General features: G+C 45.3%; 1 protein-coding gene across 5 annotated transcripts in view; it reads right to left on the reverse strand.

Annotated features, from left to right (window-relative positions):
- The window catches only part of MOB3B (MOB kinase activator 3B), a 218006-nt gene that overhangs the window by 5633 nt on the left and 193294 nt on the right, over window positions 1-19079 (reverse strand). The window lies entirely within an intron of this gene.

A 19079-nucleotide genomic window follows, 5' to 3' on the forward strand; every position in this document is an offset into this window, starting at 1 on the left:
ATATACGGGAAGCAACTAATACGAGTTGATGAGTTGATGTTTCCTGCTTCTGCCCCTTCTTTCTCTCTATCCCTCTCAAAATCAATAAATCTCTCTCTCTAAAAATCAATCAATCAATTCTAAAAAAGAAAAAAATGAAGGACAGCTTAAGTTGGTATAAGTTAAGAAAAGCGTGAGGGAAGACATTTCTTGATAGAAGTGGAGAACACACCAATGGGTTTGACACGCAACCAACCAGCTTGCCTTTCACCCAGCTACCACTGCCTGGCTCTGTGAGCATTTTCAGGTCCTACGTGTGCCACTTGTTCTCTCTCTGGGCCTCTTCACAGTCTGAGACTCTTGCCTGTGGCCTGCTCCTGCCACATCCTGCCCTCTTTCCTTGGCTCATTGCCATTCATTTTCCCAATCAGGCAAGAGAACTTTCACCTACCTCGTAGGCAGAACTTCAAACACTCCTATGCACTGTGAAGCTAGCCACACCCTCCACTTGTGCCTACCTGTATCTTGCAAGCAATGAGTTGGTATGTACTCTGTGTGTGTGCATGGACTGTGGGCATATCTGTCAGCCCTACTCCACTGTGAACTACAACATCTGCTTTCACCATGCATCCCTCACCCTTCACAGTCCATGAAACAGGGTAGCGGCTCCTCTTTCCTCATCAAGAATAGCTGGAAAGCAGGGTGGAATGAGCCCCACCCCATGCAGCATCTGGGAGGACACGTTTAATGTCATTTGTCTTAGATGAATGATCTGTGTCCAAGTTCCACCTGCAGAACTGATGCCAGCTGCCACAGCTCTTGCACATGGACCCTGGATCAACCCAGCCTATAAACAAGGAACACCTGAGCTTGATCATGGAGAGCCCAGGTACTCAGAGACTCTTAGAAAAATACCAGTGTGGCTCTGGCTGGCTTGCTCAGTGGATAGAGCATTGGCTAGGCATATAAACATCCCAGGTTTGATTTCTGTCAGGGCACACAAGAGAAGCTACCAGCTGCTTTTCAACCCCTCTCATTCTCCCTTCTCTTCCTCATCTCCTCCCGCAGTGGATCTACTGATTCAAGCGTTGCCCCAGGCGCTGAGGCTAGCTCACTTGGTCTGAGCATATCAGCCTCAGGCACTAAAAATAGCTGAGCTGATTCTACCATTGGCCCCAGATGGGGGTTGTTTGCTGAATCCTGGATGGGGCTCATGCAAGAGTCTGTTTCACTTTCTCCCTTTTTCTCACTTAAAAAAAGAAAAAGAAAACATACTAGTGTGCTGGTTAAAGAAATGACAGAACATATGTGGAAGAATTTATGCAATTTTACACCCCTAGTATTAATACAGACAAGTACATATAGATACATATATTGAAAAATTAAGTGAGCATTTACTTAAAAATGAACTGGGGAAGAGGGCTCTAGGGGAGGGCAAGTGGCTGGTGCAGGGCCGCCAGCCATGCGGAGTTGCTGTGGCTGGAGCAGAGGGACCAGTAGGACGGGGACAGCAGGGCTGCTGAGACGGGTAAGTGCACAGCCCTTCACATAAGGAACCTGCATCTGGTGGGAGGGATAAAAATAAATGAGGATGATCTTGACATGACTTTGTTGTTCTTTTTTAAGCTGCCAAAAGTTGTTGTGTTTTTGGTTAACTTTTGGTGACAGAGGTGGGAAGAAATAAGGTGGGAATTCCTAGTGCGTGTGTGTATGTGTGTGCGTGTGTGTGTGTGTGTGTGTGTGTGTGTGTGTCTGAGAAAGGAAGAGACAGAGAGAGAGGGGGGAAAGATCATGGGATGAACACAGTTTTGGCTTTGTAACTAATTGTATAATTATTGGCAAAGGGTCAATACTTTTGGCAGTAAAGGAACTGGCATTTGTTAGGCACTAAGACCCCATTTGGCAGAAGAGGAATCCGAGCCTCAGAGCAGAAGTGGTTGCTCCCAGTGAACAGGTAGCTGCAGAGACTAAGTAGTAACAACTGCTTCCATCCAACAAAGGTCTGCTGTCCCTCTGTGCCTGGCACTGCTCTACAGATATTACATCACGCAGCCCTAACCCTATAACCCTGTGGCCCTGTGGCCCTGTGACCCTGAGAAGTAAGATTTGCCATCCTCATTGGCTTGAGGAGGTAATAGGCTCAGAGACAGAGAGTAATTAACCGAAGTCACACAGGAAATGGCAGAGGTGAGATTTAAACTCAGGTCTGGGTATAAAAGCCAACTTTTTGCTCTCCACCACGTGACCGTTATTAAAGCATCTGAGACATTCTTATGGACATGCATTTAGATGATACTGACTTATTGACTTATACCTATATTAGTCATAGTGGTCACAATCATTGCTGAATTTTCAAAATGCCAAAGAGATGGCTTTTCATTACCCAGACTAGTGCTGCTTTGAATTACAGGTGCAATGGTAAACACTTAACCAATTTTGTCACTGAAAGACTATAGACACCAGAAGCATGGAAACTTAAAAAATAAAAAAGGCCACAGAGGGAATAGTTTGAGAGAGAATATGACTTATCCAAAGCCATTGAATTAGTCTATGAAAAGCCAGGACCATTGCTTTCCTCAGCACACATGCAGTCTCAAAATGCAGGAGGAAAACTGTCCTCCTAACATTCATATAGGAAAGCAGATCAGAAACTTGAGGAAGGAAGGCTCAGTTGGATCTACCCTTCAAAATGCCTTCAAGGCTGTATTCTAGCACTTTACCACAGGGTGGTGCCAATGATCTGGTTAAGAAACAACAGGTTCTGTAGGGGAAAAGTCCAAAACCTAAAAGCAGCTAATGGAGGGTTCCACAGCTAGCTTTCCTCCTCACCAAAGCTGCCCCCACAGGGCTAGCAGGGCCAACTACATTCCTTCCTATGGAGGAGAGTGGCCTAAACAACTTTACCAGGTTGCTCTTTAAGGGTGTTTGCCACTGCAGGAGTCATCAGAATGCTGTATGTATTAGGGCATGCCACTGAAGAACTCCGAAAGGTGCTTAAAAGGCTTCTGCAGTGGTTATGAGAACTTTCTGAGAAATATTCATAAAGACTGTATTTGGTTTATGAAGATTTTTTTAAGCATCAGATTAAAAAAAACAAACCCCAAAAACTATCCTTAAGAAAGGAGTAAGCCTGACTGGTGGTGGCTCAGTGGATCAAGTGTTGACTCGGGACACATTAAGGACTCTCCTTAACCTAAACTCCTTAAGGGCTCTTGAATTTTCAAACTGAGTCCTAAGCCTACAATGCTCACCTTAATCTGGACTCCCCTCAGCTAGGTAGACTGATATCCTAGCTCTCCCTAGCTGTTGGGCAGATAAAATATATAAATATTATGCTCACTTTGTTAAAGATGGCGGTGCCCATGTGGAAGCTGTCACCCAGGTGATAATATTAGTTGCTCTTCTTGCTTGGGATGGGCATGATTATATATATTAATGTGTGTTGGGGGTGGGCTGTGGGCAGGCAAGATCCTTGTAGCCTGGGGCTTGGTTTTAGGACTAAGCCTTTCCTACCCTTTTGATGTGGGGTGGTGCACTCTCATGAGGAATCCCATTATACTTCAGATAAGTGACTTTGTATCAGAGACTTCCTTGTTTGTATATTGGATTAAAAGTTTTTATTTCTACACTATAAAGTGGGGCAGACTGGGAGCTTGCTCTCTTGGTTCCTGAGATTAGCATTAGAGAGGAGAGCAGAGAAAGGCCACATGGGGGAGAGGAGAAGCAGCCAAGATGGTGGAGTGCTGAGGGAGAAGCCAGTTTGTGCAGAGTTTGTGCAGGGAGAAGGAGATGGGGAACAGAGGTGAATAAGGCTGGTGAGCTAGAAACTTTTGATTCTAGGAAACTCGGATAAGTCAGTAGATTTGTGAGTGCTGAATGAGTGGGTTTTGGAACCCAGTGTGAATTTTTACTTGCCACCGGGTGCAAGCTAGGATTAAAGATGATGGCCCACCAGTTCTTGGCTCCATTGTTTCATTACCGTCTGTCCGAATCTAAGGCAAACCTGCATGGGCCAGGTGACTGTAATGGTGACCATGGTCACTGACTGATGGCCTACCAGAATGGGGTTTCTCCACCAAACTGCCAGTTTCCTTCAACTGCTTATCCCACCGAGTAATGTTATTCCTATATGGTGGCGTTTCATTATAAACGCGCCAATATTCACGTTGCACTTTGGTCACGGATTCAAATTTAGCGAGCCCCAGAACACACTGAACTTTCCTCTGTACCGTCCACATCTCAACTGGCATGGCCATGGGCTGCTCCACTGTATACACGGTGTTACGTCATCATCTGTGCATGCACACATGCTGCCACATCATCCTATAGAAACTGGGAGGGCTTTCCTTTTATTTGGTGCAGATTTCACATTTCTATCATCTTTTGTTGCTTTCCTGTGACAGGTCAAAAGTGCACCATGACTTTACGGACACACTGTATTAGGCATTCCTCTTCTGGTTTCCCCTGTACCATGTATTATTTCCTGGTTCCAGCACCAAATTGCTTTTGAAGAGAAGATGAACCATGTCTTATTTCTGTGTGGACCCTGGTACAGAAGATGTGACTCATGCCACATTCTTAAAAAAGACTCAGATCCAGTGGAGAACAATTACTAGGTCTACAGACCCAGTAAAATGGAGGTAGAGGGAAAGGGGCCCCCAGTTGCTTGCTTCCCCCTAACCCCCAACTGGAGCAGGGTGATGCCTCACCTTGAACCAGCTGCTAGTCTCCACTCAGAGGGACAGACTTGGGAATGTTCCTTTGAAATGCTGCATGAAGTACAGGGACATTTTTGGTTGGGCTGGGGGAAGGGATGTGGGTAACACCAAAGCCCTATAACCAGGAAGACTTTCATTTCCAATAGCAAAGTTAGGCCCTCTGGGGATGGTGGCCAGGTCAGAAGGAGGCTTCCTGTGGTACCTTTTGTCCTATTAATTCCACTTTTTAGTTAAGACTTTAAAACTACACATTTGTATTTGCATTTTCCATTTGTTTCTTTTGTTATTGGCTACTTTTTTCTTTCCTTAAAATTATGTGGATTGAAAATCTTGACCATCAGGAAATGAGACTTCTCCCTTGTCCTCCTCTGTTCCAAACAACCGTGCTGGTGCTTTCTCTGTTAAGATTTTATCAGAACCACCCCAATTCACCACCTCTTCAGGGTTCTCACCCCTGCCAACACCCATTTCCCTGAGGTTGTGTTTCCAACTGGAGGTCAAGCAGGTATTTTGCTATTTCCTTACCTCGAGCTCTAACTCATTGGTAGCAAAAGCAAGTCCCTTAGGAACTTTCAGAATGAGCCATGCCAAGATGTGCCTCTGTGGTACGTGGACTGTTTTGAGCTAAAGGGAAATTTTAGCAGCAAGCTCAAGAGAAACCTCTGCCCCTCCCTTAACTACCTAGAAGGACTTGAATTAGGGGTCTTGTCTATAATAAGAGATTATCAGCCTGACCTGTGGTGGCACAGTGGATAAAGCGTCAACCTGGAAACGCTGAGGTTGCCGGTTCAAAACCCTGGGCTTGCCTGGTCGAGGCACATATGGGAGTTGATGCTTCCTGCTCCTCCCCCCTTCTCTCTCTCTCTCTCTCTCTCTCTCTCTCTCTCTCCCTCCCTCCCTCCCTCCCTCCTCTATAATGAATAAATAAAATCTAAAAAAAAAGTTACAAATCTAAAAAAAAAATTAAAAAAAAAGAGATTATCAGAGATACCCTCTTCTGACCTACCTATAGGCTCTTATCATCCTGCAATGACCTTCTGAAGCCCCCCCAAGATCTCTTCCCTCACCCTTAGCTCAGAGTGTCACGCAGATCCATGTTCCCTTTCTGTCTTTGAACCCGTTATGTGTGTGGGGGGAGGCTCTGACTCTGTCATGTATCTGGGGTTCCTATACACGTGTGTGTGATTAAATTTGTACTTTTTCAGTTGCTACTCTGTCTCATGCTTATCTGATTAGTAGAGTAACGAAAGAACCTTGAGGGTCAAGTTTCTTTCTCCCGCACAAGGAAGACCAAAAGAAATGCAAGTTGGCATCAGCAAGGGATGGTGTGATGGTTGAACCATGTGGGTGAGTTAGAGGCACTTTCTGATTGTTGCCAGGGCAAGGATTCAATGAGGTTTCCTCTAGGGTCAGGACACTGCGAGTAGCGTGGCCATACTGGTGTCAAAACAATTCCAGGAATGGACAGTGTGGTTTTAGGAGATGTAGATTCAGAAGAGGAAGTGATACTGTGTTAAGGCATTTGATGCTAAGAATCTAAATCAGCTGTTGTCTCCAAATCCTTCAGTTTGAAGGACTCAATTTCCTGTGATACCAGGCTCCCTCATGATTCCCAGGCCAAATGTCGATACTCTCTAGACCCTGCTGAAATCCACAGAGCAGGCTGGAGAGGACCTGCAGAAAATCCAGGTCTTGTTCCAGTCCTCTGCATCTCCCCCCCAGATAAAGCCCCAGCCAGTTCAAGTGACAGTTCAGGACCTGCCTCCCTCTCTCTCCAGCCTGGCGCACACCCTGCTTCTGTTTGTGTTTATAACTAGTACACTGTTTCTTCTGCATGAAAAGTCCCTATTCCCTGTGAGAGTTCTAAGCTGTGGGGGTGGGAGACAGCAATTCAGAGAAAGGCAAGATGACTCGGGCCCCAGAGAATGTGGCCTGGCAGCTAGCTGATTATCAGACAGGGTGCAGTTTTGCTTACAAGGTCAGAGTCTCCCTCTAAGAAGCAGCCCAGGACACACAGCAAGCTGCTTGCTGCAGGGAAATCCTTGAAGAAGAGAGAAAAAAAGAAGGAAAAACAAGCAAATACAAAACATCCCCAAACACTCCCCAGCTAGACCATTTGAAGGCAGAAATAACAAGAGGGCAGCTCCTGCCTTCCGGTGGGGCACAGGGAGGCCGTGTCTCAGGACAACAGCTGTCCACATGTAGGCCAGTGTTCCCCTTGAAGAGGTGTTTCTCTTCTCACTTTCCAGAATCCAAATAGCTGCATGTATCAGAGGAATTAACATGGTCATTCCTTAGTGCCTTGACGATTCCAGGGGAAGTCTCACCACCACGCTCCCCTGGGTAGGCAGGTAGTTCCATGGGTGGGGATTCTGGGGCATGGCTCTCTTTGCAGCCCTCAGTCTGCCCACAGCGAAGGCCCAGAGAGAAGGATGATTCTGCCTTGTCTGTAGCAGGGCCACGCAGTATATGTCCTCCAGAAGCTGAACACAGTTCAGTCTCCTCTGACAAACTGGACCTTTCCCAGCTGGAACCTGGATACCGTAGCCGGCAGGGAGCTCTATAAGCTCACCTGGGAGATTTCTGTCCTGTCTGTACCCAGGGCCCAGAGCACTTTGTTCCTGTGCTCAGGACCTTTGAAACCAGGAGGACAGGCTCCTGCCCAGAGCTGGTGCCCTGCTCAGGGAGTGAGCACAGGGCCTGGACGTGCTTTTTTTAGAACTATTTTTCTTACTACACTTGCATCTATTTAATGGGAATTGGGAGAGAGAATGCTGGTTGGAGACTGACACCAGCCACTCTGAACTTTGGAACAGGACTTTATACATATAAATAACCTGGTGAAGGAATGCATGAATGAGTGTCAGGACAGAAAACATGGAGTGAACAAGATGGGGCAGTGGTGCAAGAGCCTTAAATAATCGACAGAAGTGTGCTGTGTTCCCATCCATCCTGTTCCACACTTTCCCATGTGCCGGCCACTGTGCTCCACGCTTTCCAGTCACCAGTGCACTCAGGGCCTCCAGCAGTGTCTGTTGTGAGGGGCGTTATCATCGTCTTACAGTCAGAAAGGCTCAGTACTGTGGTCAAAGGCACACAGCTATGAATTAGGGTAGTAGTCAAGGCTGAAACGGGAAAACCTGTCTTCCTAACGGGCCCACTGTCTGTGAGGCACCGTGCCATGCTGACCACATCTTCATTCATACTAGTGTGTGCTTTCTGTGGGGACTGTGGGAGTCAGCGGCCACACCACGCCAGCACCGGCTGTGGGGGCGGTGACTTGGCTGGACCATTCACAGGCGGCCCGCAGCTGGGGCTGGCGACCCAAAGTCAGAATTCTTGTAAGGAAGGCCAGGCAGCCAAGCTACAAAAACTTCTAAAAATCCTCCCAAGTTAAAGTATTCACAAGAGCCAATCAGCACACAGGAATGAAAAATGTCCATTCTGCTTTCTTTTAGGAATGTGGGTGTCAAATAAGCCAAAAGGAATAAAAATAGAAACACAGCCGGCCAGACCTCTCTCCATAGGAAAAAACAATATTTATCTGATTAATTCTGTTCCTAAACAGCAGCCCACATTACTGACACAGAGGGCGTTACTCAGCGGAGGCTGCGTGTGTGAACGTGCGCACATATTTGCTCGCCCCGAGTACATGTATACATACATATGGGCAGATAAATGCACGACCTGCCACCCACACAGAATATTTATTCAGATGCACGAATCACACTGCTCTTTTCTCAGATCTTGCGAACATTAAAAATAAGCCACTTTATGTAAACATATTCAGTCTCTTGATTTACATGGGTTCTTATAAAGGCAGATTTACACACGTTTGAAGCTTTCTCTTTTAACAACAGAAGATGGGTTATGAACACAAGGCGGGTTGCCTCACCACACATTGTGAAAACAAGGCCCTGAACAAAATGTTTTATCATCGCTGCATTTCTCAAGATCTCCTCACCAAAGCCCCACAGTACCCTGTCCCGTGCTTTCTACCATCCTGTCTTCCTCTGCAGATTTACCTACCACGTCCTCCCCATCCCACCCTTCTCCCTGGTGAACTGTTAGTTCCTGACCAGGACGGGGCATGGATCCAACCTGACTTCTGCTCAAAGTGACGTCCCTAGAGCCTAGCAAGGCAGTCTCGGCCTTCTCTTGCTGCTGGCTGCTCGTCCTTCCTTCCTTGCTTGGCCTGCCTATCTCCTCCACAACCTGGCTTGAGGTCCACACAGCTAGCAGGGGTCTGACTCCCTCCTTCCCACACCCTGCACTGGTCAGCACAGCTGGACTAGTTTCTAGGTGTTCTGTATGCCCCTGACTGGGGATAAGCAAAGGGTGAATGAATGCATCCACTCCCTTAGTGGGATGAACAGACTTCAACACAGCCCAGTGCCCACCTTTAAAAACTAGATGTGGGAGGGCAGGGTAAGGAATTCTCCTGCTGGTTTTTGTCACCTGGCCTTCTTATGGGGCACTGGCTGGTGAAGCAGAGGTCCACTCTCGGTTAGGCTGTAGGCACAGACTTATTTATTCTAAAAACGGCTTAATGGATCAAATTCTTAATAATATTCAAGAAATCCTGAAGAAACAGGATTCGTTATTTTGGGTGTGCCATGAACTTTCAGGGCACAGGTCCCTGGAGGAAGAATTTACCTGCCCTGGGAGAATAGAGAAATCCATAGAAACCAGTCAGCCTAGCTGAATCCACCTCGGGACGGAGCTTGCCATCATTTATATAATAAGACCTCTATTGTGTATCTGGTGAAAACGTATGGAGATTTTTCTTCCTCAGTGAGCCTGTAATTTAGGAAGTTTGTAGTTTCTTAGCAGACTCATTCCTTTGTTCGGAACAAAGGAGTACATTGATGGAGTAAACAGACACGAAACAAAGTGACCTTTCATTTTAATAAAATAGGATCTATTGCTATCACCAATGGGAACATGTTCTCAGACTCCCATGGAGAAATATTTAGCCCCCTCAGACCTTTCAAGGCTGATTACCATTTTGTGTCTCACTTTGTCCCTGGCTGCTATCTCCATGAGATGGTCATTGTGCTTCTCCTATAGAGAAGCCCAAACTTGGAGAGGTTAGTGACTTACCCACGGTTACACGGTTAATACTGGGCAGAGAGAACTTGAACCCAGATCTGTCATTCAGATCTTGTCAGCAGGCCTTGGAATCCTGTTTCTCCCCTACATCAGGAACCTTGAAACTATAGCCTGCAAACCCACGTCCAGTCCATACCTGTTTTGATGGCCCATAAGCTAAGAACGATTTTCCCATTTTTAAATAGTTGGAAAAAGTCAAAATAAGAGTAAAATTTCATTACACATGACTACTCTATGACATCCAAATTTCAAGCTCCATAACTCAAGTTGTATATTCTGTTGGAACACTCACAGCTGCTTGTTTATGCACTGCGTACAGCTGCTCTCCCACCAGCTCAACGATGGAATTGAAGACTGTGGCAGAGACCCTTAGTGGCCCACAGGCCTGAGTACTTAGTGTTGGTAAACCCGCTCTGCACCCTGTGGATGCCACGATCAGTGTGACTCTACAGGCTTAAAGACCCTGTGGTTATAAACGGGTCCCCAAACTGCCTTTCCAAACTCTACCTGACCATAAATATTCTCGTTGTCTTTGAAGAGCAAGCAATGCTACGTCAGTAAGAAAACACGTGTAAAACAAGCAAGGAGCGAACCCTGCCTGCGCCCCTTACACCAAACTTGGATGGCATTCGGAGTATAGAGGAGGCAAACCCTTTTTCCTTATCCTTGGATTCCCAGTGAAAGAACCATGAAAACAACATGAGTTTTACATGAAGGGAATATGCTTCGTAGGGCTAAAGCAATTTTTACCCATAAGGACTCCTTCCTCACTTGTTTTTGATATTTTATTTTGAGCTGCAATTTTAGACTTTTTAGCAATAGCGGTCCTTATGTGCTGTTCTCACGATGTGTTTTGCTGTCAAATTAGGGGGAATTTGTCCATTGTCCCCACAGTGGGAGCAGCGCTGTCTCTGTTGAAGAGAAGTAAGAGCAGATGCCCTTTTCCTGTACATACTTTTTGTTCCCCTTCCTCAACCGCACATCTTAAAGACATGACTCATATATGCAAAAAAAATGCTTAAAAATAATATTATACTTATTAAGGTGAAGACTTCTGGAGCTGAATGGTGGTGAAGAGTTGCATAACAATATGAGTGTGCTTAATATACCGAGCTGGGCCCTGAAGGACAGTTAAGATGGTTAGTTTTATGTTACATATTTTATCACAATTTAAAGTAAAACAAGAAAATAACAACAATGAAAGGCCCCATAAATATAAATTTTGGAAAAGCAACTTCAAAAGCTTCAAGTAAGAAGATTTTTTTTACATACAATTCCATCAGCAAAATGAGTAAGATAAGACCCTCAGAGAGAAGTTTTGAAAGATTTGAAGTTTTTCAGGCACAGATGAGCATTCATGATTCTGTTTGTACCTGTGCATACATGTGTGCACTGAGGCATGCGCTTTTCAGAAAGTATTCAGATCCAATTAATTAAATTCCTCCTGTTATTCCATCAATACTGGAAACAAAATGTTTACAAGGATTTTTCCATTTAGAATAATATCTCCCTACTAATGCAACATATCAAATACCCTTGCACCATCGACAGAAATCAAAATAAAAAATAACTATGTGTGAGAATCTCTTATAACTCTAATATCTCATACCAGTGACACTAAACACAAAATCCATATCCAATGAGTACATACTAAGATCCCTCTGGGGCCGGGCTGGGTGGCTCAGTGGATAAAGCATCGTCCCAGTGCTTCGAGGGTGTAGGTTTGATCTCTGGTCAGGGCATATACAAAAAGAAATCCATGAGAATACAGCTAAATAGAAGAAGTAAGTGGAACTGCAAGATGATGCTTCTCTGTCTTTCCCTCCCTCTCTGTGTCTCCGTCCCTTCCTCCCTCTCTCTCTCTCTCTCTCTCTCTCTCTCAAATTAATGGGAAAAAAAGATTCCTCTGTAGTATATGTTCAAAGGCTGCTGTCACCACCAGGGTAAGAGTGAATTCTGGAAAAAAACAAAGGGAAACTACAATAGAAACCTTATACTATAAATGGAATTCAGAGATGAGAAGAACTGGAACCTTAATGAAAAGTCTTCCTCTTCAATCACTAGGTTGTAAGACTAAAAGCAGCATATGCTGAATGTGGGCAAACATCTTTGACTCCTGTCCATTTGCCAATGTTTTTCAAAGATGGATAAGATACAATCCCTTGAGTGAGTGCTGTGAGCACGCTGGTGCTTGGTGCCAGTTCCCCAGAGCGGAGTGCTGTGTGGCGGGGCTCTTGAAGGCTCTGCTGTTTGCACTGAGCATACACAATAACAGCAGCTGCTTGCAGTCCAGGCCTGGCAGTAACAGGGCCAACAATCTGAATGCCAACTGGCGATGACACTAGTTGTGTCAAGTGGAACCAGTGACAAAGGAACAGATGCGCTCTGTGTCTCTTGGTGCGGGCAGCAAGACAGGCGCTGCAGACCAGCAGCGCTGATGGAGCCCGGAGCAGCATGGTGTGAGGCTGACATCGACTCAGTCAGATGGCCGCTGTCTTGTCTGCTTCATTCAAACCCCATGCAACCCCAATGCACACACAGACACTGACGCTTCACTTCCCATGCTTAGACGTTTTGGGCTTTCTTGATGAGGACAAACTCGACAAATAACACTTAAAGTTCAGACCTTGTGGATGTGTTACCAAGCTATAGTGGGCCAGTGCCTATGCTGCCTGCCACCGGCTGATCTAAGGCAGGAGTGCAGCCTGACCAGGCGGTGGCGCAGTAGATAGAGAGTTGGACTGGGATGCAGAGGACCCAGGTTTGAAACCTGAGGTCACCAGCTTGAATGCAGGCTCATCTGGCTTGAGCACAGGCTCACCAGCTTGAGTGTGGGGTTGCTGGCTTGAGAGTGGGATCATAGACATGACCCCATGGTCGCTGGCTTGAGCCCAAGGTCACTGGTGTGAGTCCAAGGTCGCTGCCTTGAGCAAAGGGTCACTCACTCTGCTGTAGCCCCGCCCCTATGAGAAAGCAATCAATGAACAACTAAGGAGCCACAAGAAAGAATTGATGCTTCTCATCTCTCTCTCTTCCTGTCTGTCTGTCCTTATCTGTCCCTCTCTCTGTCTTTCTCTCTGTCTCTATCACACAAAAAAGGCAGAAGTGAAAAATGAAGGCCCTCGGGCAAATTGCACACCTAGAAAAAGGTTGTTAGGCTTGTAGATTTAAAAATAAAATAAAATATAATAACTGCTTTAATCAGTTGTCATCATTTATAATTCTGGAGAGTTCACCTAGAATGTCTTGACGTGGAAACGCTGGCAGGAGTCGCGGGGTGGCTGCTCCCAGTGTCCTTCTTCTCGCCACCTACGTGCTAACTCATATTTGCTATCTTCCTGTCCTCTGTAGACTTTGAGTTCGAGTCTTTGGATCTACAGATATTAAACTTCTTAAGGCAAGGGCCATGTCTTTTCTAGATCCCCAAGCACATAGCACGAGCTCCTACACACTCTCAACTTGAGTTATTCAACAGTGCACAGGCCATGGTCTCAGACAGCGGACAGGACCTGACAGGGCCTTACACCAAGAGGCTGCTGAGAGAGGAACACAGCCTCGGGGACCATCTAGCTGCTGCTGATCTTCAGGACTCATTTGAGTTAAGTGTGTCCCTGAGCAAAATCCCCTTCAAATGCATTTCCTCAGCAGAGGCCAAGTCAAGACTGGGTTTTGGAGTCAGATCGCATGTGTTCAATGGCTGGTCACACAGAGTGTGTGACCTTGGACAAGTTACTTTAAGTCCTTGTCTGATTTTCCTCCTCTCTAAATTAAAGATAAAAACAGCATTTGTCTCATAAAATTGTGTGCAGATTAAAGGAGGTAATACATAAACAAATTTCCTACAGCATCTATAGTCCATTCAGCGACAGTCCATAACTTTACTCATAAATTTTCCCTATAATATCCTCAGAAGCTGGACATATCAAATTTAAAAAGTATATAGTCATTACAGATTGTTTAAAGTTCTATTCTGTGATACTTGAATAAGACATATCTTGCATAAACCTCTGTTCTAAAATAAATGCATGAGGGAAAAGGAAAGGCAGTGACATCAATGTCACCCTGGATCCACGATGTGCCGAACTGGACAGAAATCTAAACCTTCCCTAATCTAGTGGATTTACAACTAACGTTGGGGGCAGAAACCACATCTTTAACGTCATCCTACATAGAAGCCATTGATGATAGAAATGTGACAGCTTTAGTTGAAGAGGAGGTGAGGTCCCAAAACTGGGCTCAGGCTTTACCCAGAATGGTCACAGAAGCTGTTGCTAAAGACCACTGATTGTGGCTATGGCCTCTCATTTTACCAGTAAGAGTGTATTCATAAGGAGGCTTATGATGTCAAGACCAATTTCGGTCAGTCACTATAATCCCCAGCACGTAGGTTGCTGTGATGGGGGCTCTAACACAGGTGAGCCATCCTACTGAGGGGGTGAGGTCTGGGATGGGGGTGGGGGATGAGCTTCTGGAGTATGGTAATAATTACTGCCGGCAGTGGGTGAGAGAGACACCACCATGGTCTAGAAACGGTACTAGATGTAGGGTTGATTCTGGGTGTAGGCTGAAGTGAGGAGTGGGGAGTACATCTGGACTTAAGCAAACAAAAATGGTGCAGCTAGATGCCATCAAAAATTTAAGATGGAAGAGCCACTCTTTGATCCAGGCGTCTTGTTGAACTCCAGTTCTTCTTAGACATTTGGGAATAGCTGATAACTAGTTTCAAAGTGTGATGCCTGGAGCACCTGTATCAGCAGTGCCTGACTTATTAAAAATGCAGATCCATGAGCCCCCTTCCAGACCTGCTGAATCGGAATTTCCAGTAATAGAACCTGTGCATTTGCACCCATACAAACTCCCCAGATGCTCTTGTGCAGGAGGAAGTTTGAGAAGCACCACACTTTCTCGCTGGGGCTCTCTCGTGGTCGCACACAACAACTTTACTGTGCCTATATACCCGGCACTTTGCATGATTAGCGCGTGAGCACGTAGCAGAGCCGTGTGTGTGTGTGTGTGTGTGTGTGTGTGTGTGTGTGTGTGTGTGTGATTGTAGCCCATATAAGGCTACAGGTACTTTCCCTGCTTTCCCGCCACTGCCAGGGGCAGTTTTCCTGTTTGCTCGCCTGCCGCCTTGAGAAGCGGTTTTCCCCTGCCTGTTTGCTTGCCCGCCATTGCAAGAATCCAATAAACAGGAATTCCCCAGTGCCTTTTGGCTCCACAGTTCCTCACCGTCTGCCCAAATCCAACGTGAACCTGCCTGGCCTCAACCACCTGCAATGACAGGCCCTATCCTTGGAGATTCTGATTGATTAGGTCTGGGATGAGGCCTGAGACCTGAGATAATTTCTGACATCTCCCAGGTGATAGGCAGGGGAATGATTTATAGCCATTCATGGCTGATCGCGGAGGGGAGGGAGAGCCACCTGTCGCTGCAACATGACTTACTTTCCTGTAACCCCCGGCAATGAAGCTACTGTAACTGGACCTCACAGACATGTTGCTGCTTCCCTTTCCAGGCTGTCTCCTGAACCATCCTGGCAGCGGGAAGACAAGAGCTCTGCACAGACACCTGTCAGAACATTATTCTTGTGAATACTGAGGTTGTTTGCAAAGTAAGTTGGATGCAGTTACCAGGTATACTTTAAAAACAAAGCTACTGAAGTATATATTTTCTCTTCAAATGCAGTTTGATGAGATTTGACAGCTCTATGTTCCTATGAAACCACTACAGTTCGGATAGAAGCCGTTTCAATCAACTCGAAAGATCCCCTCCTGCCCCTCTGCAGACAATCCCCAACCCCCGTCCTTGGCCCCAGACAACCGCTCGTATGCTTCCTGACACTGAGAATTTGTGTAGACTGTTCTAGAATTCGATACAAATGGGATTAAACAGCATGTACTTTCTGTGTCTGGTTTCTTTGGCTCAGCACAATGTTTTTAAAACTTATTCATAACATGAATTGTAAGTGAATTCTATTTCTCTGTTCCCATAGTAAGCGCACAGGGCTGCGGGATCCTACTTCAGGAGAAAGAGTGGGTATCCAGAGCGACCTAGGGCGGGTGTCTGCGAACTGAAAGGGAAGTGAGAGAGTGGAGACAGTGGGCTAGGCTGCCTTCTTTAGGGAGCTCGACCAGGAAGGGGAAGAGGAAGTGACCACACTGGGCTAGTGGGAGCTCTCACAGAGGCAAGTGATTTCTGGAGCAACGAGCCCTTTGGAGAAGGCTGCCCTGGTTTGTGGGATGTGGGTAGTGAGAGAAGAAAGGGAACTGCAGGGATCAAAGACGAACTGTAGTAGCAGTCAGATAGGCATGAGCAGAGCAGGAACAGTGGGCCAGGTGCAGAGGGTCACCAGGGCAGAAAGCCCCGGGTGCCTAGCAACGGGCACACCTACAAGCCCTTGCTCAACCACTCCCTTAAGCACTAGAGATGACACATAGGCCTCAGTTGTGTTTCAGATCCAGGCCCAGAAAAACAGCAAAATCTGACGGACTGAGACCGTGGCTGACATCGGGACCAGCTGCATTGACTGATGACCCTCCCCTGGCTCTGGCCAACGAGTGGAAACCACGACCCTGAGGAGACACGCCTGGAAAAGAGGATGGACGAATGCTGAGATTCTGTTGAGACTCTCCTCTGAGGCGTCCAGCTAAAAGCCCTCAGGATGGAGGGCCCAGCACAGGCTTGCCTGTCTCTCCAGAGCACACCCAAATCTCTCCCCCCTCTTCTGTCTCTCAGGGCACGTCTCTCTCTTCTCTTAAGCATTAAGGGCCCCACTTTTGCCTCTGTAACTTGTTTCCTTGGGCCCATTTCTTCTACGGCTCACTTCTCCTACCTCTGTGAATTCGTAAATAAACTTTCTCTTATAATTTGAGTCTTGGCTCTGAATTCTTCTCTTAGCCAGAACTCAAGTACCAAGGTTGCTGAACTGAGGTTAACACCTGGTACCATTTTTCACTGCTAACAAAACATCACCAACTAAATATGTTTTTGTCTGTGTGGTAGTTTAAAAATATGTCCAAAAATTATTTGATATTCCTCTCTGCAAGAGGATTAATTCCACTCCCCTTCAGTGTGGGCTACATTCAGTGACTGATGTCTAACAAGTAGAAAGTGAAGGAAGAAATGGTTTATCTCATCTGACATCATTCCTTACAGACATTGTGGCTTCCACCTTAGTTGCCTTCTTTGGGTTCAGAGAACTCTGGGGCAGTCAGTAGACAACTAACATGGTATAGAATGAGGTCATCTCTGAAGAAGGAATGACTAAGCTGAGATTTTCAAGGACGAGCAGGGCGTAGGAGGACATGGCAGCATGGGGACTGGCACATACTATGGCCTGGAGGTGACAGGACACGGCCCATTCAAGGAATTCCATAAAGTTCCCTTTAGAGTCATCTAAAATTCTCTTTCTTCATCCATACCTACTTGTATGCATTTATTTTTTATTTATTAGTTCAGTTATACACAGATTCACGATGTAGTAGGAATCTATTAGCACTAACATCCTGGAACTAATATTGATTAAAACAAAGTTCTAGTACAATGTTATGACTTAACTGGCTTTGTTGGTGACTTTTATAACTGATCATTATATATAAAATTATTCCACATATAGAGGTGTTTTTATGACCACATAAATGACCACACAAGTTATCTTTATGGTTTTATTATTGTGAGACAGGTGGGAACTGAGACAAGATAAACTGTTATATTTTAATAAGTAAAACCTTCCCACAATCAAGTCCCAAGTTAATACTCATTTGACATCTTTTGGAGCCAAAGAATCTGCTCTTATCTGGCCGGGAAATTTGAACTCATCAAGACCACACATAGCAGCCAAGATTTGGCAGGCTCATTTATATATGGGCATCAAGCCATACTGACTATTCATGTTTTCATGTAAATGCTCATGAAGATGAATTAATTCCTGCTGTGATTGACATTCCACAACAATTTCCAACACTGCAGACACAGTCAAGTGTGATTATGATTTGTTGTCCCAGAGACTAACAGCATGCCTGATGTATTCAGTTCCTTTCTGAAACAGGGGTTCTGACATGAGACTCAGGGAGAAACACTGACCAGATGGTTTTGAGTCTATTCTTCATCTGTAAACTGGCAGTGAACTGGCCTAGCAAAGAGAATTTGATCATCTTAGCAGCTTAAAGAGAGATGGCAATCTTCATTGAGACATCATGGGGACAATTTTGAATACATCTGGCAGCCATGTATGGTGGAAGAAGGTATTAATAATGTATTTTTGGAAGTAACTCTTGCAATTAGAACCTCTGATTCAGTGGTTTCCAAGAGATTGTTCCACAATGATGTAAATGTTTGTTAGCCAATACAATAGCCACTAGACACACATGTGGCTTTTGGATACTTGAAATGTGGCTACTGAGATTAAGAAACTAATTTTTAGTTATTTAATTTTAATTAATTTAAATTTAAAGTGGCTAGTGGCTACTATATTGGATCGTGCAGCTCTAAGTAATGGGTTGAAAGACGTGATTTCTTACAACCAAGCTTCTTAAGGAATGGAGATGCATCTTAGTTGACTGTCATGCCAGCGCTCAGCACAATATCTGACGTATACTAGGTTTTCCATAAATGCTTAACAGACCTTCAGCAACCAGAGAGGACTGACTTTAAAATACAGAAAATACAGTGTACAACACTATACCGTTAGTATTTCCCAAAGGATATTGCAAAACCTTAGACCCACAAAATGCTCTGGAGAGAAGGATTCCCTGAACAAATACATTTTCAAGTTCTATGCTTTGCTTGGAGGGTTGAGGTGCCCCTTAGTGTATCAAAGACACCAGAATACCTTTATTAACTCATTATTTCCCATAGCTATTTGCCACAGAACCCCTTTTTATGCAATCCTTTTGACATACCTTAGAACTAGTAGATTCTGGGACAAATACTTTGGGAGATGTTCAGTAAAGACAGGGTAGGAGGAAAACTTTCAATGGATCCCTTGTAAGTAGGGACCCGCTCTTCAGCACATGGTCAGGAAATAATATAAGTTACTGAATGATCTAGAAATGAGTCTGCCACTCTATAAACCTTTCCCACTCAGTAAAGGTAAGGAGAGAGGCACTGCATGACTTGTAAGCCTGCCATTTTTAGTGGGCAGTCCTGCAGCGCTGGGACACTGTCTGACATGTACGAGTTAGACAGAGGTATGCAACAGTAAACTGGAATAGAAATGGTAAGAGTTATGGAAATATACTGGTAGTTTTATTAGACTCTTTACTTTAAAA

This window comes from Saccopteryx bilineata, chromosome 2 (assembly GCF_036850765.1).
Source record: "Saccopteryx bilineata isolate mSacBil1 chromosome 2, mSacBil1_pri_phased_curated, whole genome shotgun sequence".
NCBI classification, from domain to species: Eukaryota; Metazoa; Chordata; class Mammalia; order Chiroptera; family Emballonuridae; genus Saccopteryx; species Saccopteryx bilineata.